The sequence below is a fragment of the Mustelus asterias genome, chromosome 20 (genome assembly GCF_964213995.1).
Source record: "Mustelus asterias chromosome 20, sMusAst1.hap1.1, whole genome shotgun sequence".
In the NCBI taxonomy this organism is placed as follows: Eukaryota; Metazoa; Chordata; class Chondrichthyes; order Carcharhiniformes; family Triakidae; genus Mustelus; species Mustelus asterias.
The window spans coordinates 52171957-52194522 of record NC_135820.1 but is presented as its reverse complement, the minus strand read 5'-3'; positions in this window follow the sequence as shown (position 1 = coordinate 52194522).

The window sequence follows — 22566 nt, the reverse complement described above, 5'->3', positions numbered from 1 at the left end:
TGTAAGGAGAGAAAAGAGCTGACGTTTCGAGTCCAGATGACCCTTTGTCAGGAGTCTTTGTGCATTTCTTTGGAATTTGATTTCTGAAGTCACAGGGGTCATTAACACATATTTAGAGGTAACAAGGTTGCTGAGGTTTTCTGAATGCTAGAAATTCCTTTCATCTGAGTCGTAGCCAATCATAGCTTCAGTTAGTGTAAATACTTTGCCCATTATATTTTTAAATAATGTTATTAAGTAGCCAGGACGATATAGATGTCTATATTTTATTTCATGTCTCCTTGTCATGACAATATGCAAATACTATGGATGCAAATATTCAAATGTATGCGTATAGAGTATATTGTGAAAGTTGATATCCTGATTGGAATTCATGTGGGAAAAAAATGAATTACTTGCAGTTTTGAAGATGACCTTTAATAAATTGGTTCACACATTTCGCATAGTCCACCAACACATTTTAATCAAAAGGATATGCATATTTTATTCAGCTTTTGATTTTAAATTTGTACTGGGACTACAGTTGTTTTGAGTTTAAACACATCAACTGCCCGACAAAAGTGAGTTGTCAGTTTTCCAACTGTAAAATCTGAGTAAAAATGGTCACTTCTGACAAGCCCTCAAGAAACTGCATTAAATATGTCTGTTCTGAAGCTAAGGTGGATTCAATTTAAGCAGAATTAAGGCAATTGAAATCAATTCTCAGAGGAAAGCAAGAGTGGAATCTACTGCCTTTCCCTGTGGTGAGGTTGGGGGCAGGAGGCATTTAATTGAGTGAGAGGGTGGTGAGTGAGAATCCCTCCATCTTCTCCCCCTGATTAAGTCTGCAGGGGGGAATGGCTTGTGAAGGGCCTTCCTCCCAGTCACCAATTGAGGCTCAGAGGGCAAATAAAGCCCAATTCAGTGAATCTTCCTGCCACGATCGGTAAGCAGCAAGTGAGGCAGTTACCATGTGGGGAGCATGACAAACAAACCCATGTGGTGTTGCTTTTGGGCTTGGAGGGGGGTTTCCTCATTCAAAGGCACTCAGCATCTGATTGAGGGACCTGGCGTTGAAAGGGTCATAGCGCTCTGAAAGCCACCCTCTGCTCTTTTGCTGCACCCTCCCCTACTTACAGCCCCCACTCTACAAACCCCACCCACCATCATTCGGCCTGTTGCCTGAGATCCAGCAATGATCCTGGCCTTGGGTGGGTGTAGCATCAGCAACAGCCACAGCCTTCATTGTGGCACTGTGGTTCGATTAGGCTGCCAGCCTCTGTTTGGCCTTTAGACTTTTGCCTTTCTAGGCAAATCCCAGAAAAGGCTCACGGCTGTCCAGTTAAGTACTGAGTGGCAGGCCTTTCCAAAAAGAGGCAATACAGGACTCTCAATGACCCTCCAACTGATGGTGAGAACCCTTTCACCTTCATTAAATCCAGTCCCAGTATTATTTCTAGTAATACAGTTGGTGGGCAGCATATTAGCACAAATGATAAATTGGGTTTAGATATGTTTTATTATTTGAAATATACTCGTCTGATTATTTGGCTCCATGTAACTTCACAAGTAACATTCCAAGAAAGCAAGTTCATTTGTTTTACATTAGTCAGAATGTGTGGAAAAATCTAGAAATGTTTTCTTGACTCTTTAATACAGGGATTGACCGAGGGAGTGAGACTGACTGGATTAGCTCTGCCATGAGCCAGCATGAACTGAATGGGCCGAGTGGCCTCCTTCTATCCATATATGACTCTCTATTAAAGCATAGCTCCTGAACAGAACCAGTCTCAATTTTCAGAACTAACATTTAATTTTGATTCATAATCGCACCCTGGGGGAAAGCAGTAATCCAGCCTCTGTCATACAAGATTTCCAAATTATTTTTCTCTGCAATTCTTCTGGTGGAGATATCTATTCAGAAATATTTCACAATCAAATGCAAAAAGTAAAACCTGAGAAACTTTATCCGTTGACATCAATTAGATTTTCCCAGGTTGGTGACTGGCATGAATGAAAATTACAATTTAGTATTTCCGATTATCTGATCTGTAACTATACATTAGTGATGACCTTGTTGATGGCAAATGAGAGTGTTGAATAGCTCTTGATCAGGTTTCCACCCTCTCATCAGGGCTCTTCCCTTTCCCCGTTTGTTCTCCATAAGAATTGCTCATCGCTCATTATTCAACAGTCTCCTTCAACTCACACGCCCTCAATATTCAGACCTCCCAATCCTCTCTCAGTACGAGGGCTTAATCATCATAGACTAACTCATGAGCACATGTTCGTAGCAAAGAAGCTACACTGGAAGGGAATATAGATCAAAGACAATAGTACAATATTAGAGGCATATTAAAAACAGAAAATGCTGGAAAATCTCAGCAGGTCTGACAGCATCTGTGGAGAGAGAATTGAGCCAACGTTTCGAGTCTGGATGATCCTTTGTCAGAGTGAGTACTTTGCAATATTTTGCCTTTAACATTAGAGGCATGATATTCTCGCCCATGCTTCCGTGAGCTGGCTTGAAGGTCCGTACATTTTGATCTCCTTCATACTTTGAAAAATAATTATTCAATTTACTAGCACAGTCTAACAACGGGCGGCATGGTGGCACAGTGGTTAGCACTGCTGCCCCATAGCTCCAGGGTTCGATTCCCGGCTGGGGGTCACTGTGTGGAGTTTGCACGTTCTCCCTGTGTCTGTGTGGGTTTCCTCCGGGTGCTCCGGTTTCCTCCCACACTCCAAAGATGTATGGGTTAGGTGAATTGGCCATGCTAAATTCTCCCTTAGTGTACCTGAACAGGTGCCAGAGCGTGGCGACTAGGGGATTTTCACAGTGACTTCATTGCAGTGTGAATGTAAGCCTACTTGTGACTAATAAATAAACTTTACTTTTTACCTTTGATGGCTACATTGTTAGTCTCTTTCCACCAATCAGCAATCAGCCCCTCTATCTCCTTCAATTGAAAGTGGAACCCCTACCTGTCTTGCACAAACTGTTTTCAAGAAAGTTTATTTGTGTCAAATATTTATTTTCCACCTTGGTGGTTTTTGAATTGCTGAAGAACCCAAGTTCATCCATGACTTGTATCTTGCCCAAGAGTGTGATAAAATCCTTCAGATTTGTAGCCTCAAACCTTCCCCCATTCAAAGTACATTTTTAATTTATTGAAAACCACAATAATTACAACTGTTCTGAATGTTCCACTCTTGTTCCTTCTAAACTGCAAGTAAATCATTCTCAATGGTCTTTCGAATCCTGAAAATGTTAAAATAAAGGTTTATTGCATGGACTCCAGCTTTCACTATTCTTTTCCAGTATCTTAAATCTTTAATCCCCTTAGTCTTGCCAAACCTCTGCAAACTTCAGACATTGAAAAGCCAAGATGGACATCAATTCATTGCTGCTTCCTGATTTCCCCCAGTTCTCTTTAATAAAACAGATCCATGTGCAAACGGGGCCTTCTGGGGTGAAATGATTGCCCTCCCCAGTGGGAATTTGCTGGCAGGGGGCAATTAATAAGTGGGAACCCCGCCACACAATTAAATCCGTGGCAGGAAGGCCCGTGGACAGCCTTCCTGTCCCACCACTAACTGAGGCACTGAAATGGATAATCAATGTCCACTTAAAGGCCTCATCCTGTCACCACTGACGTTCCCCCAGCAGAGGATTAGCCATGCAGGAAGCCCAAAAAACAAATCCCTATCAGGTTTGCGTGCAGGCCCCCAGGGAGGGTAGCTTGTTCAAAGGCACTGAGTTCAAAAGGGAGGTGGGGTTTGGGTGTGGGAGCGGGGGGGTGGGTGGCTGGGTGTCCTTGCTGCCAACCCACCTCCCCTGCCATCACCATGACTCTCATCCCACCAGCCAACTCCCGTCATCACCCATCTGTGGCCTGGGATCCAGCAACAGTTCAAGGCCTACATTGGATGTATTACTGACAGCAGCCACTGCCTGCCTGGCTGCACTGCTGTTTATTAGATCTGCTAGCCCCTAAATGACTGGCAACCCTCGGTGAGCAGGAGTTCTGCGCACCCTTCCCCGCCACCAAGGGCTCAGCTGAAACCAGCCTGGATCAGATGAGCCCGGATGTTGACAGGAATCCTATGGCAGAACCGGCCACCTCCCTGTGCAACTGGGGCACGATGTGGAGATGCCGGCAATGGACTGGGGTGAACACAGTAAGAAGTCTCACAGCACCAGGTTAAAGTCTTTTACCTGGTGTTGTGAGACTTCTAATTGGGGCACAACAGTGTTCTGTATCTTCCTCCTGTTCCGCTGATGTGCTGAGTTGTTCCAAGGCCTCAACCTCTTCACTGTTCACCACTCTGGAGGGTCATGTTATGGAGAGCACAGCAGATACCACCATGAGCAAGAACCTTGTAGGGCACACACAACCTGTCCAAGCACGAGATCTGAATCACCAGAAGCCGCTTTGTCTGCTCAATACTCACGATGGTGTAGCCTCTCTGTGCCTTTGTCACAGAGTCTGGTGAAGGTGTGAGTAATCATCTCTTCAAGCGACATCACAAGTCCTCTAGAATAGGAATGCTGAATGAAGCCTTGCAGAACTTGGGCTGCCAGAGGATGAGGGAGTCATGGCAGCTGTGAGGAAAATGGGTACACACATGGAAGTTCTTGCGGTGGCACAAATCATATGAACATAGAGGGAGTGGGAGCCCTTCCAGCTGATGAATCTGATTGATTATTACTGAGCGCCTTGATGGCCATATGGGTGCAATCAATGGTGCAGGGATGCCTGGGGGAATTGAGCACTAAGAGGCAAATCCCACTGCCCTTAGTCCCTGCACACCATGTCTGGCTGAATTGAATGTACTGCTGCATTATTTGTGAGTACATTATTAAATAATGTACTCACAAATAATGCATCAGTAACCTATGAGATGCAGTAGTGTGCAGCCCTTTGCGAGATCATCATCTGATCCTTGGAAGAAGCCAGAGTCAAAGAGGTCATCTGACCTTTACAGCTTAGTCTGAGCTATTCCTCAGCCAGAGTAACAATCTCAGTGACATTCTGTCCGGATAGATGCAATCTCCTGCCTCACTGCTTCTCCATCTACGATGTGGAGATGCCGGCATTGGACTGGGGTAAACACAGTAAGAAGTCTCACAACACCAAGTTAAAGTCCAACAGGTTTATTTGGTAGCAAAAGCCACTAATGGCTTTTGCTACCAAATAAACCTGTTGGACTTTAACCTGATGTTGTGAGACTTCTTACCATGTCTCCATCTACAGCCATAGATCTTACTCTAATGGCAAGACCTGAACTGCCTTCCTACCCCTAATCCCTCTCCTCTGGCCTCCTCATACCCAGGACTCTGCCTCTCCTGCTGAGGATGTTGATTCTCATGCCCAAGAGACCCAAGGCCTTAAGTCATGTATGTTTCCATTGCCAGTGATTGCTTACCTTGTGCTCAGCTGAGCACCCAATCATGTTTGCAAGCTGAACCCCCTTCTCTGATGCACCAGCGATGCCAGGAGGGTGATAAGCCCATCCACTGCCTGGGCATGTATGGACTACACTCTGCTCCAACTGTGCACTTCCAATGGCATCAGTGTGCCAATGACTGAGTGCCAATTCGCTCTTACCACCACTGTCCAGAGCTTCCAAGGGCATTTGCTCCCTTCACCTCTACTCTCTTATCCCATTAAAGAATGGAAGCTCACACATCTGGCATCGTTTGTCAACATTTATATTATGTTAAATAAAGGAAAATGTGCACATTGATAGTTGAGAGAAACTCCACCCTCACTCAATGCTCTGCCCAACAATGGCCACCTCTATGCAATGCTTCCCTCAGATGAGGTGGAGGCAGCCTGCTCTCTTGCCTCGATTTGCGGCTGAAATGGATATGGTGGTGGTCCTTGTCTTTGGTTTGTGCCAGTGGGGGCACCTCCAGAGGCTGCTGCACAGATGTCAATGCTCCCTTTCATGGGCTCACTCAAGTTGATGTGTGGCCATAACTGGCTCCCTCCTGTGTTTCCACCTCAATGAAGCTGCTGTGACTCTGATCCCACACCCCCCACCAAAATCCCAAGCTGGCCCTTTACAAGGACTCAATGAGCTTATTAACCAGCTTAATTGGCCTCATTGCGGATTCAGGGAGGTTTCCCAGGCTTGCCTTATCCCATCCTGATGAAACACGCTGGTAGTAGGAACAGTGCCAGGAAATTGGCATGCCAGGCAGGAACAGGGCCAGAAATCAAAAGAGAAAACGCTGGAAAATCTCAGCAGGTCTGGCAGCATCTGTAAGGAGAGAAAAGAGCTGACGTTTCGAGTCCAGATGACCCTTTATCAAAGCTGAAAGTGGCAGAAAACTGGCAGGGCAGGCAGGAACCATGCCAGAAAACTGGCATGCTAGACAGAACCCTATTTTTCACTGCCACCTACCTCTGTTCTTGGCCCTGGAAGCATCTTAAAACCCGGCCCCCACTTTCTCCAGCTTCACAATGACTCAGCACTCCCTCTGCTGGCCTTCAGTAAATTACACACGCTTATTTGAGCCCAATGACTGAAATGGGAGTGATTCTGGTTTTGGATTGAAGGCAGCATAGGTTGAACAGTTGAGCCGAAGTGCTGTATTGCAGTTAGGAAGATGGGAAGAGGGTTGGCACAGCCCTGATGTGACCCCAGTTTTCACTGAGATGGGGTCTGCGGTGCTTCAGTTGGGAAAGATCATAACCTGTGTGTCATGGCGGAGTTGGCAGAGGATGGCAACAAATTTTGAAGGCAATAAAAATTCAGGAGGAGCCTTCACCATTAGCCTACATGGTTCACAGAGGCTTTTGTGAGATCAGGAAAGGCCATGTACAACATGCGGCTGGTGTTCCTTGTATTTTTCACGAGTTTTTCATGCGTGAAGATCTGTGTTCTCTTCCAATGGGCAAAAGCTGCACTGCAACTCTGGAACAAGCACTTTGGCCCCTGGCACACTGGCAGTGCCCAACTAGCACACTGGCACTACCCAACTGACACTGCAGGGCTGTCCGATGGCCACTGCCCGGCATTGCCGATGTGCCAGTTGGGCACCGCCAGTGTGCCAGGTGGATCCTGCCAGGTGGGCACTGACTGTTGGACACTGCCCAGCCATGCCTCCGACCACTTAGTGGTTTCAGTTGCTTTCGAGTCCCCCGGCGTGACCATTGCACCAGGTCTCTGCTAGTGCAGACCAGTAGTGATTTTGGCCATTGTCATGCCACACCCGAAGGCTGGAGAATTCTGTGCGCTGGGATTTGAACAGGCTCTGCAAATTTAAATGCTACTTCAAATATACTAATGGGGCCCCTGCCCGTGATCCGGTTTGCGCCATTAGGAAGGGGCCAGGAGAATCGCAAATTGTTTGGCGCTGGACGCAAAACCAATTTTTAGGCCCACACGCTATTCTCCGGGGTCGGCGCAATTCATGCCAGGCGCGGCGAGGTCAGAGAATCACCCCAGTTATGTTTCATTTTCTCAAGATTTCCAATCAGGCCATCCACATCTATGATAAATTCTATATATACTAATCTGGTGATTTAGACACATCCCCGATTTTTACCAAATTCTTCCTTTTACTCCTGGAGCAAATCTCCACAGGATACTATCCTACTGTAACTCTATCCAGTGCTTCGAAGACAATTGAATCTCATCTCTCATCATTTTGGTGTCAGATAAAGTCTGAGGGATTGGAGATGATTTCCTCTCCAAGATGTTCAGTTCTCGGGGACTGTTTTTAAGCTACGGGCTAATCTCATTCAGCTAGGTGCCATCATAGAAATGTCCTCACGTTCATCATATTCACCTTGACCAAAACCTTCTGCCAAAGTTTAACTATCAAAATCATTATTACTTTTATTGGCAAGAAAGGTGTGACATTAGTTTCCTTTCAAGAAATTTTTTTTAAAACATGATTTCTGTAGCTCACAGCTTCAGCGATGTCATTGTTGCCGGGCTGACCACAATGAGTTCTTTTATTGCTTCTTAAGTGTCTTAAATGGGGGTTGTTTATATTTACTTTGAGATTAGTGTTACGATCCTGCAGTGTTAGGAGAAAAGGTCAGGTGTTTTTGGACAGTTTTGTTTCTTTCCAGTGAGTTTAAGGTTTCAGTTTTGAGTGTTCTGAGGCTGCAGTTTAGTTTTTAGTTTTAGCAGGGGCATCAAGCAAGAAAGAAGCTGAAATCTCTCTCTCTCTGCCTCCCTGTTCTATTTGGAAATTCTGCTGGTTATCTCAAGGCAACGCTTTGCCTTCCAGAAGGAAAGTGCAGCATTCGAAAAGACTCAATGCCAGTCAAGTGAGATTTTAATCTATGCGGTGTTAAGCCTGTGAAAAGAGTTTTGTCTATGAAAGGTTTGAATTGTTGGAACAGCTTTAATATTCAATTAAGGGTCAATGCATTATTGTGGTTGTTTTCTTTCTGTTATTCTTTGTTTGTAATTGATAAAAGGTATTGCTAAGTTTCTTTCTGTACATGTTAACTATACTCTTAAATAAACTTTGTTTGATAAAAGCTCTCCCGTGGGTGGTTGAATCATACCTGAAGTGAAACATACTATGCTCATCCTAGTCAAATTCAAGATGCAAAACTTATGGTTCGGCTGGGCTTCATAAAATACTTTTTTCTTTCCAACCTGGCTCATAATAAAGGGCTGAGGGTATCCACGTTAATTGCAATTCTGCTGGAGTTATTAAGTAGCTACATTAACATAAAAGCACTGCTGGCCTGTTCAGTGGGGATTTTTGGGATTAATTTCAAAATTAATCAGTTTCTCTGGAACTTGATACAATCTTACTCTCCCATTCGTTTAGCATAAACCCTCATAGATTCTTGTCCTTTGGTCACAGAGTTAGAAAATATTACTCAAGAAACGTCTATCTGAGTTTATTCCGCATTATGAGAGGGAACTATGCATTCCCAGGTGTGTTTGTGTAGGAATAACTGATTTGAAAATGCAGCTCAGGTTAAGGTACTCTATTTTCAGTCGCAATGCTCGTTACTCTTTTCCACTCTCATTCCCTCTCTCTCTCAAAGGAACAAGAAGAGGGGATTGATGATAGGCATAATGAGAACTCAAGGACAAACCAGTGGGAGAGTGGAATTTGAGTAGACTATTTAATGAAGAAAATAACATTGTAGGTATCAATCAAAGAATTCTCTCAAATCAAGCACAGGGGTTATGGTGTCACTCAAAACTCTAACCATTAAAATCAAACGCTGAAGTAGCGACAGAAATGCACACATAAAGTTTACGGCTTAATATGTGGATATTGAATTGGTTTCCTTGTTTTCTCCTCAGCATTTTGCGTTGAAATGGAATTCTGCTCTCTATAGATCATTTCCCCATTTCGTCTGTTGACATATTATCATCTTCTCAGTACAAACAATCCTCTGGTACTTTGCCCAAGAGACCATTTTTCACAGGTCAACTGAAACATTATGAGGGACATTAATTTGTCCAGAAACAGGGGGGTCAGGAATGGCAACCCCTTGCGGATTCAGCCTTCCACACCCCAGGACACCAATTGAAGCACTTTGGTCACCCTGCAATCAGCTAAACCAACGCGGCCAAGAGATCTAAACTGCAATATACCTGGTTCTACGTTGCAAAGGGCATTACCATAGTGACACATCAGGGTGCCCAATAGGTGATTCCTCGCTTACACAATTCTTTGAGAAGAATATTAGGGTTAATAGTTACCATTCAATTAGTGCCCATCACTGCCGATATCAATTGCTGAAACAATGTGGACGGGAATTTATGGCCTCGCTCCTCCCGAAACCATAAAATCTCACCCGAGGTCAACCGACCTTCCCATGCTCCACCCCTTGCCCACACCAATTCCCGTCTTAGGCCTAAGATTTAGGCCTATGTGCCCAAGAATGAATGATCAGATTATTTTATAGTGGAAAAATATAACCAAAGAGGGTGTTGAAAATAGTCTGGGTTCTGAAACGGGAACTGAAATCGGGTCCTGGGTGCAAATCTGTTTGGCAATACAAATGCATCTTGAGCAGAACCATCGTATCAAAATGCCAATTTTACACCAATATAAAGTCAGAATATGAATCCCTCCTGAATTGTAAGTTACATTTGAGACATTGTATTTATTGTGCTGAGAAGTTACCTGGCTACTTTGAAGTCCTCGAAAGGCAGTAAAGAACAATAAAAATAAATCCAAAGCTGACAACTGAAACATTCTTTGTGGTTCTTTCAATGTTTATCATTGTACAGACTAAAATCATTCTGCAAATTGACGATTACAGTTAAGAAATAGACTAACAACTTCTAAGGGATAAGGGAAGCGGAAGGTTCGGGAGGTCCCCTATGCAGTTAACTTCTTTTTCCTGGACCCATTTTGATTTTAATGTATTTATGTTTTCTCCTCAGCATTTTGCGTTGAAATGGAATTCTGCTCTCTATAGATCATTTCCCCATTTCGTCTGTTGACATATTATCATCTTCTCGGTACAAACAATCCTCTGGTACTTTGCCCAAGAGACCATTTTTCACAGGTCAACTGAAACATTATGAGGGACATTAATTTGTCCAGAAACAGGGGGGTCAGGAATGGCAACCCCTTGCTGATTCAGCCTTCCACGCCCCAGGACACCAATTGAAGCACTTTGGTCACCCTGCAAAGGTTCATGTCCGAGGTTCACTACGATGGAGTTATGGAATGGCTTGCACCTGAATATGGAGGCAAGTGAGCCGGGGTTGGTCAGGAATTGTTTGGACTCAGGGCAGTGCCACTGTGGTGATTGTCCCTTTTAGGGCAACATGATAGAGTAAGGATCATCTGGCTTGAGGGACCAATTGGAACGCAGAGTGGGTAAGCACCCCAGGGGTTGAGGTCGTCTCTCTGACAGGAGACATGTAGGGGACTAGGTGCAGCCATGCTGGCTGCTATACTGGTGTACAGTTCTGCTTATTAATAAAACATTTTGTATTCCTAATGAAGTCTATGAAAATACATCATTACAGCCGCTAATGAGATTGTTTTTCTGTCGGCAGCTGTTAGAGATGCTGGGGGCGGGGGGATGTCCTCTCCTCTCTGCAGCATCCTACACTATGTGTTTTGGTTCCTCAGTATCAGAGCTCCAGATGACGATGGGTCAGCATCTAAATGCAAGAGCCGGAATGTTACAGCCGTTCTCACTCGCAGTATTTGGTTGGAAGCCAAATTCTCCAACCTCGCTGTGGCGGGAGCGTGGCGTGAACGACCGGGAAGATCGCGCCCATGGAGTGGGATCTCCTGGCCACATACACCAAGAGCGGAAAATCCCACTTGAGGTCAACGGACCATTGCATGATCCGTCTCCCGCCCGCTACAATTCCTGTGGAGGGAGTGTTGGGAAAATTCCACCCGCGGTGTCTGAATGATCTTAGAAACAACAATTCCACTGGGCGCTTTGGAAGAGGTAATGGGTCTCAGAACTCAGTACTTGACATAGTTGAGCTGCTTTGCTGATGTTATTTCCTTACCTTTGTGATACAAGTTATTGGCTGCAATTCTCCCATCCCTCTGCGCCCAGGAATGGTCGGGTGGGTCCGCGATTGGGTCGTGGGGGGGTTGAGAGGACAGCACTGCGGGAGTCCCGGGTTGGCCAGCGATTGAGTTGGCCAGCAAATGGGAGGCTGACAGTTTGGAGCCACTGTGCATGCGCAGAGGCCTGCTGGTTTCAGTCTCCCAGGCGGGAATAGGCCCCGCTCCCTGAAATCTAATGACATTCAAGCTGGTGACCTCTGCATTGGACAGAGTGTGGGAGATTCTAGTGTGAACTCCCACTGAAAAAACCAGCGTGAATTACACCAGTTTTTCCGGGAATTTAACACTTAGAATCTTTTTGGGAGAATTCCGGCCATTGTTCCTATTCCAATCAACACACAGATCTATCAAGAAAACAAGTATCGTCACATGGAATTCAATCACAGGGGATAGAAACTCATTCACTTTGGGGCCTCCTGTTCTTGTTTGGGGGCACTGTGCCACAGCATAATGTGTTACATTGTGAATCTGCCCCTGACCCCTCGCCAAGCTGTTCCAGCACAGCTACAACGTTAGGATTTACCCAGTAATGTGGAAAATTGCCCAGGTATGTCCTGTGCGCTAAAAGCAGTACAAATCCAACCCAGCCAATTACCTGTCCATCTGTCTACTCTCAATCATCAGCAAAGTGATGGAAGATTTCATCCACAGAGTTATCCAATGGCACTTACTCAGCAAAACTCTGTCCATTGATGTTTGGTTTGGGTTCCACTGGGACCACTCACTTCTAGACCTCATTCCAGCATGGGTCCAAACATTATCAAAGAGCTAAGTTCTAGAGGTGAGGTGAGAATGACTGCCCTAACATCGAGGCAGCATTTGAGTAAGTGTGGCATTAAGGATTCCTGGTCAAAATTAAAATCAATGGGATCCAAGCAAAAACTCTTCACCAGCTAAAGCCGTACGTAGCAGAAAGGATGATAAAGGACAAGTAACATTGTGGCAGGCAATGACCATCTCCAACAAGAGCGAATTGTAATTTCAGAGAGTTACTGATCACTTTCCTCCTGTCTATTTCTTGCTTCTGGAGATAGAGTGCTGTAATGTCAGATGCACATTGTAACTGCGCTGCTACAGGCTTTCCAATTCTCTCTTTTGTGCTTCTCTGTAATTACTCGCTAAACACACTGAAGTTTGTCATTGTTGCATTAAATGCCAAACAACACGATAGTGTTCCAACAGTGCCTTCTGTCTGTGTGCTTCCAATTTGCAAACATCAACTGACATTGCGGCCTACTTTAGCAGCACTTTGCAAAGCAAAGCAGTTTCAAAACGAGGAATATTAAAATGTAACAGAGAAAACAGGAGAGTTGAAAAATCAACACTGACACTGACTTGCCTCTGGATCCTGGAAATCTGAAATAAAAATAGAAAATGCTGCAAGTGCTCAGTAGGCCAGATGGTGGCCATAATTTTCCAGCCATTCACGCCGGCGGGATTTTCTGCTTCAGTGAACGGAGATTTGGCTGAGCGCCAAATTCTCCATCCTTGCTTGCGGCAGCAGTGGGGCATGAACGGCCGGTAAGATCGCGCCCGGTATCTCGTGGCGAGAGAAACGAGAGTTAACGTTTCAGGTCTTTGACCTTTCATCAGAGCTGGAAAAAGCTAGAGATGCAACAGGTGTAAGTAGGTGCAAAGGTGGAAAAGTTGGGGAAGGAAGGAAGGATGGAAGGTGGGAGGGGTGGAGGAAAGAACAGCAGGTAGGATTGTGCAAAGGCGGAAGGCAGGAGAGATTAAATGATAAAACAGATGAAAGTGTGAGGCAAATTGGATGACACTGGAACAAAAAAATGGAGCAAAAAAGGTGGGTCCAGAAAAACTGAAAATGCTAATGCAGAGTCATTGCCAGCAATTGTTGTCCAGAATGGTAGCAGGAATTATGATCTGAAATTGTTGAACTCAATGTTGAATCCAGAAAGCTATAAAGTGCCCAATCGAAAGGTGAACTACTGCTTCTCGATTTGGCATTGGAACAGCGCAGGAGATTGAGGTCAAAATGTTAAGAGTGGGAGTAGGGCAAAGAATTAAAATGACAAGTGAATTCAAACTGGGGGGGTCACACTAATGTACTAAACAGAGTTATTCTCTGATGCGCTATCAATAAGGCGAAAGACTACCGATATGCCAATATAAGTGTAGGCTTTTATTCACAACAGAATCAGGAGCAGATCCCAACAATTAACCGACCTGGACTGAACAAGGGGGAGGAGACAGCCACCTTTATACTAGGTGCTGAGGGGAGGAACCAAACTGGAAGGGAATGTGTCCAGGTATGACAAACACACACAACGGTGGTCCATATAGGACAAAGGCACAACTGAGGTCCACCACATTCTCCAAAACAATCGCTCATTCTGCATTGCCCCAATGTGGAGAAGACCAGATCATGTACAGCAAATTTGGTATACTAAATTTAAGTAAGTACAAGTAAGGGGTTATAGTGCGACTGACAGGAAATTGGAGTTGAGGCTACAATCAGATCAGGCAAATGCTTGAGGGAGCAAATGGTCTACCCCTGTTCCTAAATGATCTTATGATCTAAGGGGACCATTAGGATCAAGAACTTGGAAACTGTTAAAATGGCAGAGGGTACCAGACAAGTGTGGGTGAGAAGAAGCTGGGAAGGCAAAAAAGAAAGTAAGAAGGCACGTGATGGGTCTGTGGCCTATTTGCTGTATTATGTTATGATTCTATGCGATAGGATACCCCGCTGGGGTAGCAATCAGAGTAAAATAGATAGCATTGTGGCCTGCAAAGAGGCAAGTGGTGATCTACTGAGGCTCCTGTTTCAGAGCTCCTGAAGTACCCTCTGTTTCAGAGCTCAAGGCGGCACGGTAGCACAGTGGTTAGCACTGCTGCTTCACAGCTCCAAGGGTCCCGGGTTCGATTCCCGGCTCGGGTCACTGTCTGTGTGGAGTTTGCACATTCTCCTCGTGTCTGCGTGGGTTTCCTCCGGGTGCTCCGGTTTCCTCCCACAGTCCAAAGATGTGCGTGTTAGGTTGATTGGCCAGGTTAAAAATTGTCCCTTAGAGTCCTGGGATGCGTAGGTTAGAGGGATTAGCGGGTAAAATATGTGGGGGTAGGGCCTGGGTGGGATTGTGGTCGGTGCAGACTCGATGGGCCGAATGGCCTCCTTCTGCACTGTAGGGTTTCTATGTTTCTATGTTTCTATGTCTGAACCATAAAGTGACTGGTTATAGAATCATAGAAACCCTACAGTTCAGAAGAAGGCCATTCGGCCCATCAAGTCTGCACCAACAGAGACAGGGCATCCCACCCAGGTCCTATCCCTATAGCCCCACATACTTACTCCATTATTATCCATTCAATACTACTCCATCCCGCTAACCTATACAACTTTGGCCACTAGGGGGCAACTTAGCATGGCCAATCCGCCTAACCTGCACATCTTTGGACCGTGGAAGGAAACCGGAGCACCCAGAGGAAACCCATGCATCGAGAAAGTGCAAACTTCACACAAACAGTCATCCAAGGCTGGAATCGACCCCAGGTCCCTGGTGCTGTGAGGCAACAGTGCTAACCATTGTGCCACTGTGCTGCCCATGGTAGACCTATTCTTGGAGTAACAGGTCCTCCTACCATCTATCACATCCACATGTAAAGTAACTGATCAACTTTCCCTTAAGTTTTATAATTGCTTGTCTCTGAGCAAAGGAAATGAAAATCCCCAATATTTTCAAGCTACCCATTAAGAAAATTGATTTTTCGCCTCAATTTCAGAAGTTTCTTAAATCTAGATATTTCAATATCATACATGCAAATTCCTGAATTTAAAATGAGTGGCAGCCCTTAAGTTTTAATTGAACTGTAACTGCCCCTTTGTAACTTTTACCAGTGTACAGATGCCATCATATTAATAATTTGTGTCACTCAAAAAAGCATTTAAAATTTTGCAAGTGGGAGAAAACACTAATTTATTAATGCATAACACCCAAGACTTATCCAGGATTATTCATGCTCTAGATAACTCTTAATATTCATTACATCCAATTTAAAACATCCAACGAGATACATTTTGTCTTCATTAATACAACAATACTTAATTCATAAACCCTTACATTCTAGCGGAACTGGATATGGGCTTTAATAAAACAAAACTGAACAGGCATAATAGACTTCGATAGTACAGCTTGTATTTGCAGCTTCATTAAAGGACTTGACCTGCGGGCTTTGGTCTTTCACTTCAATCAATATACCTATCCTGAATTGCTACCTGCATTTACTTCTGAACAATGAGTGTTGCTTAAAAAGCAATTGAAAAGATTATGCTAACAGATCACATGAGTTATCTTTGTAGAGAATGATTTTGTCTGCTCTAAGTGACTGCAGCTCTGATATTTCGTTCAGCTCCAGAAAAGGTTTGGCAGATTTTAATTCTGCTTTCAAACTGTTTTTTGATTGTATAATTGAACAACCTTCCTGATACCCTGTGTGGAAAAAGCAATGAGTTAATGAAGAAAGCACAAATTTTATGAACTTTCAAATGGAACCTAAAGGAGGCCGAGTTACTGTAACATCGCAGCTATAGCAAATTCTACAGTTTCGCTCTTTGTGTTCCACAGGGAAGTTATCTGGAGCTGGATATTTCAAATAAACAGGATTAATGAGAATCAAGCAAAAGATCATTAGCTGGGAAGCCTATGGACAAAGACATGTGAAACTAGCTTTTAATGGAGATTTGGACCAAACTCAAGTAGCAAATCTGAGGAAAACAATGGGCAGAGTGTATTAACAGCTGAGGGAAAGACAAAGAGTGCATACTATTGGAAAAAAACAGGTTAAGGATTGGACGTCCCTTTGGAACCATTAATAGTTTGAGTACTTTCATCTCACAGCAAGTCAATGGTTCAATAACTCTTGTATAAAATAGGACAATTGTGTTTTGAAGTAAAAGGAACTGTATTGTCGGTTGTAGCTTCAAGAATATAAATTCTACTTTCAGTCAGTTGATAGAAACAAGCATTGCTGAGAGGCTCTCAAAGATTTTCTGCCACTTTTTAAAGAATTGATAAAAATAGACAAGTAATAATTTCAGAACTAAACTCTAAGTCAAATCAGTCAATAATAACTGGAAAACTAATGGATAATTTGAAAGATGATGGTCTACGTATTTCAAATGTAAGCTTCTGTAATATTGGCAATTGAATGGCTGATTTACCACACAATTCCTTGCATCGAAAACCTAGGAATGAATCGTGCCTGAACTGATCACTCTTCTCTTCCTAGATTATCAGGACCTTATGTGAAATGAACCTTTGTGTAAACTGCTCACAACTCCCATATTTTGACTCAATATGACTGCCTCATTCAAAGAGGTCATATAGAATTTCACCATTTACATGTTCATGAAGTTGCCTCTTAGCATTTACAAGAAAATAAGGAGTCTTCTACTTTTTTACTATCTCCAGTGGCTACCTTGAAGCATCTTCCTTCACGTGATCTGGATACTCTTCTCAAAGGACTAAAGCCTGGCAAAGAGGGAACCCGCAGCAAAATCTTTAATGGCCCAAATAAATTTACTTCTACGATCTGGCATCATGTGTTCCTAAATCTATATTCAACCCAGTTCTGCTCTCTTCTAGATATTTTTCAATAAAGAGGATGCTTCTCCATAATATTGTCATAAATACCTAGTTCTTGGTCCATAGTAGTATTTTAGAGGAAATTTTTAGTTCTGGGAAGATTAAGGTTTAACTGTAGAGAATGGGATAAATCTAATTAAAGCAGCTTGAAGACTATTACACTTAATAGGTTGGAGCTATGTTGCCGTAAGGGGTTAACAACTTGAAAGGTAAGGTCATTAAACAGGAGCTGGGATTATTTGGCTGGATATTTGGAGACAAGGAACATAATTCTCCGACCTTGTCTGCGGCTGGGATTCTCTGGCCCTGCTACAATGAATGGAGTTTTGGCTGAGTGTCAAATTCGCTGGTAGTGGTGGTGGGGCAAATGACATCGGAGAATCCCACCCAAGCTGTCTACTCTGCTCCCAATGAAATACAGCCCAGAGAGTTGTGTTTTGGGAGTTAATACTAGTTAATTAGTTTAAAAGCAATCAGTGAGCCCTGGAAGGCTACATTGTCATGGAAATGGATAGAGCTTAAGAAAATTCTAGGCTTTCAATTTATCTGTGTTTGCTGGGAGAAGTGAGTACTCTACGGCAGGGAAAAAGGCCATACTTAATAGGTTCTGCTCTTAGCAGACTCCAGGAAGCAAGAATGTTGCTGTTAGCTGGCTCTGTGTAGTTGAAACTTGGGAGAAGTCCAATGAGTTGTTTGATGGCTCTGTGCAGATGGAGCTGAGGAGAAATGGGTTGGCCGAGGTAAGATGCTCTTTTGGAGAGTCAGTGTAGACTCAGTGGGCTGAATAGCCTCCTTCTGCACTGTAGATCTTCCAAGGTTTCGATCACAGAAGGTAGATCAAACTTTTGAAAATGTGAGAGAACTAATAATACTGGAAGAATTTTGAAACGGCATCCCAATAACTATTCGGCCACATCTGGGGGACCGCAAGGTTTCTAAGGTGTGGGAAGCAGCAGTTCTGGCAGATCTGTATAATATATCACAGATTGGCATAATATATCAGCTAAGGAGCAGTAGATCTACATTTGTAAAACTGTAGGAAAACAGGAGGAACAGAAAAGAGTCTAACTTTAGGGAGAAGGCAGAAACTGTACCAGTCAATAAAAATGATAAAAGTTTTATAACAAAACCAATATGCTTTTATTGCTATAACACCTCAAATCCAATTGTTGGAGGCATAAATCACTGAAAATATCAAAGAAGGAAATAGATATTGGAATGATGTGATTTGTGAATTGTGTGGAAGACATCAGGTATTGGAAAGAACAATAAAAGGCCAAAATTAAGAGGCTGTTAATATTGCTTGGAAAAAATTAAATAAAATTTGGTATGAATGGGATTAGGGAAAATTGAATAGTTACAGATTATTTAATAGTCAGACCCAACAGGAATAAGAAACATTGATGCTTGAGGATAAAAAGCATCTGAATTCTTAAAGTGACTAAAAGAATTTTGATCAAAGGAGGAAAGTGTTGTGGGCAGAAAATGAAGCTATTTTGAACTTGCTTTCTCAAAAAGAGAATCTAAAATCTTTGAGCCCAGAAAATGAATGTAAAAAGGGAACACGGTGGGGTGGGTGCACCCAATGTTCAAAGGAGACTGCTAATGGTGATGCAACCCTACCCCCACCCCCCCCACCCCTCCTCCCCCACCCCCCCCCACCCACCCCCACCACCACCACATACCCACCACCCCCACCCAGATTTTTCCCTCCCCAGGCTTTATTTTCCAACTAATCCCTGCTCTTGAAATATTGAGGCTGGTGGAAAATGTCCCTTAAATGATCATTAATTGGCCATTTAAGAGCCTCATTTGGGACAAGTGGGGGTCCAGACCAGCCTCGGACTTAGGCTGTCCCAACATAAAATTGCAAAGAGGTGGGAGCACAGTTGGACTGCCATTTGAGAAATTTCACACTAACCCCCTCCCCACCCCCTCAACATCCCCCCGCCCCGCTCCCCCTATCTCCCTTGGAGCAAGCATGGAGATGGATTTGGTCTTGCTTGTTCATGATTGATATCACTAAAATTGTTGAGCAACATCAAGAATCTGTCCATAGTTTCACCAAAACCTCTATACCTCTGCTGTAACTTCACCCAGATGCCCTTGTAGAGAGAGACCTAGGCTTGGCAGGTGGTGAGGTCCAACCATGTTCAACCACCTCCAGCCCCCCTTGATGAACACCAAGTCAAGAAAATATAAGACCAGTGTTTGCCCTTCTTTTAACTGTGTCATTGCTGTGTTTATCTTGGCTGGGTAGGTTAGGGCAGTAGCTACTTCAATTATCCATTCCTGGACATGGGAAAGCAATGGCCTACTGGTATTATCACTAGACTATTAATTCAGAAACTTAGCTAATGTTCCTGGGACCCAAGTTTGAATCCCGCCACAGCAGGTGGTGGAATTTGAACTCAATAAAAAATGTCTGGAATTAAGAATCTACTGATGACCATGAAACCATTGTCGATCGTTGGAAAAACCCGTCTGGTTCTCCTTTAGGGAAGGAAACCTGCTGTCCTTACCTGATCTGGCTTACATGTGTCCAGAGCCACAGCAATGTGGTTGACTCTCAACTGCCCTCGGGCAACTAGGGATGGGCAATAAATGCTGGCCCAGCCAGTGACACCCATGTCCCACAAATGAATAAAGACTCTGAGAGGAATATACTAAATGCAGGAGTAGGTTCTCCTCCCCGGAGATGCCCCTTTTTGGGGACTTCTGATCAACTCTCTTTCTTGAGGATTGGGTTCCCCTGAGGTGGTCGTATTCTGTTTTTGCAGAGCCTGAGTGTTAGCGTAAATACTGGGGCCCCCCATTATCTGAGTTTCTCCGATGAAGTTATGTGGCTATGTTCCTGATATCCTGCACATGAAATTGTACACTGTTAAACCATCTGTCTTGTGTCTATGTTCTTATCCTGGTGTTCCCCTCTCTCCGAGGTTTCCTTTTGTTGTCTGGATTAGCGGGGGCACTGATGTACACTTTGACTTATTATATTTGATCCGACAGGATTTGTCTCATCTTGTCAGGACAGGGAGGATTGTATTTTTCCCGAGATATCCTGCCTGTGGGTGTCTTGCAGTTGGTGGGAAATGGGATAATGGGATAAATTTTCTGGCTGATGGTGGGGCTTGACTGGTTCCTCCTGTGTGGCTGGAGATGAGTGTGGCTTATTTTGTTGTGGGCCCAAATGTGGTGTTAGAATTCTTGGCTTCTTAATTCTTTTTTTATCCCTTGATTTCTTTGGCTGTGTAGACTAGGGTAGCAACCATTTTGAAAATTAATAGGTAGAAAATGTGGAGATCATATGATAGGATTGGGTTGTACCCTGATGTTCTCCTTTTGTTATTTGGAGGTTTTGAGGTGCTGTTTTAGGCTCCAATTGTTTGTATTTGACCCCATAGATGCTCTCTTATACTATGTAGCCCAGTCCTTGTTAGCCTATGGGCGAGAGTGTGCATCATTGTACCGTGTGCTCATGACTTTATCTATTATCCTGTTATCCTGATATTCCCCCACTCTGTTTAATATCCTCTCATTATCCATACGAAGGGAGGTGCCAATTACAATGATTATAACAAATTATAATTGATAATCCAAACTAACGGTGGCACAGTGGTTAGCACTGCTGCCTCACAGCACCAGGGACATGGGTTCAATTCCAGCCTCGGGTCACTGTCTGTTTGGAGTTTGCACTTTCTCCCCGTGTCTGCGTGGGTTTCCTCCGGGTGCTCCGGCTTCCTCCCACAGGCCAAAGATGTTCGGGTTAGGTTGATTGCTAAATTGGCCCTAATGTCAGAGGGATTAGCAGGGTAAATGAGGGTTACGGGAATAGGGCCTGGGTGAGATTGTGGTCAGTACCAACTCAATGGGCCAAATGGCTTCTTTCTGTACTGAAGTCATTCTATGATTCAATTGTCATGATATTTGCCGCTCTTTTCTGTATGCATATGTGGAAAGATGATTATGCTGTATTGTACCAAACCCTGAGGGTTTGTTGGGTTGTTTATAAAAATGGGGAATTTTAAAAAAATACAAGATTTCTAAAAATAATATTAAAACAGCATACTCTGATGAAAATTGCCCAAAGAATTATAATGGAGAAGATCGTAATGCTTTTAAGTCCTGGCCTCAGTCCTAACATCATAATGATACGATCTTCACAGAATGATGTGGAGGTGATGTGCCACAGCATTGTGATTTTCAATTACAGCCCTGTTGAGTGGTAAGTGGAGAGAAAACTTCAACAGCTATCGGTAGCAAAGTGCTTGCCTTTCCACAATCACATTTTATTCCCAAGGACTAAAGCTTCAATATTAACAAGTCGGAAATTGGGCATTGTGGAGGGCAGATGTTTCTCACATGGAGCCTGGGTAATTTTCAATACTGAGTCCCAATTATATTTGATTGACAGATGGCCTTCATGATTAAGGAATCAGATTGCACACCCAGATGATGCACATCATTTCTGAAGCGACTCCCAAAGCATTCTTAAAGTGAGATTACATCCCCAGTTGCATTTTCCCTGGAATCGCTTCTCCCTGGCTTGAGTGACTTCTCCAGGCTTTTTTATAAGATTGATGTGTCTCAGAGCTGCCTATCATTTCTCTGATGCCTCCCGGAGGTCCCCAGTAGAGGAAGAAGTCTCACAATACCAGGTTAAAGTCCAACAAGTTTATTTGGAACCACGAGCTTTCGGAGTGCTGCTCCATCATCAGATGAGTGAGAGAATTGTGAGGCTTTCCGTAGGCTTGCGGTAAAGTGCTGAGGTGACCGTCCTTGATGGAAATATGTGTGTCCAAGATTCTGGAGAGTAACCCATGGTGAGTCTGATGGTGGGATGGATACTGACCTGATACGGACCACTCACCGCAGCGCTCCGAAAGCTTGTGATTCCAAATAAACCTGTTGGACTTTAACCTGACATTGTGAGACTTTTTACTATGTCCACCCCAGTCCAATGCCGGCATCTCCACATCATGGTCCCCAGTAGAGGATGTAGGACGTGACCGAAGCGGCTCTTGCGGAACATCCACAAAGTTCTCTTCAAGAGGAGGATGAATCAGGCTTGAGCAGAGGTGATCGACAGGCTGGGCCTCCCTCTCTCTTCAACTACCATCCCCCAAGAGGGCATTGGTGACCATGTGTTGATCCATTTCTGCTTGGTATTGTACTGCCAAGATTTGACATTGGATAGGCTCAATACCACCAGCATAATGCCCAGAAACTTGGTTCATTGCAGCACTAGGTTCATTGACCTCACAAAACCAAGCAAGAGGGGTCACTTCACAGCACTCTTCTCTTCCCCCACCACTGCCAATGATTCCCTCCACACCCTCACCTCCCTCACCATACACTAAGGGCACACTAAAAATAGCTGCTACCCTTGCCTATTCAGCCAAAGAAAGTAAGGCACACTAGAACACATTTTCTTAT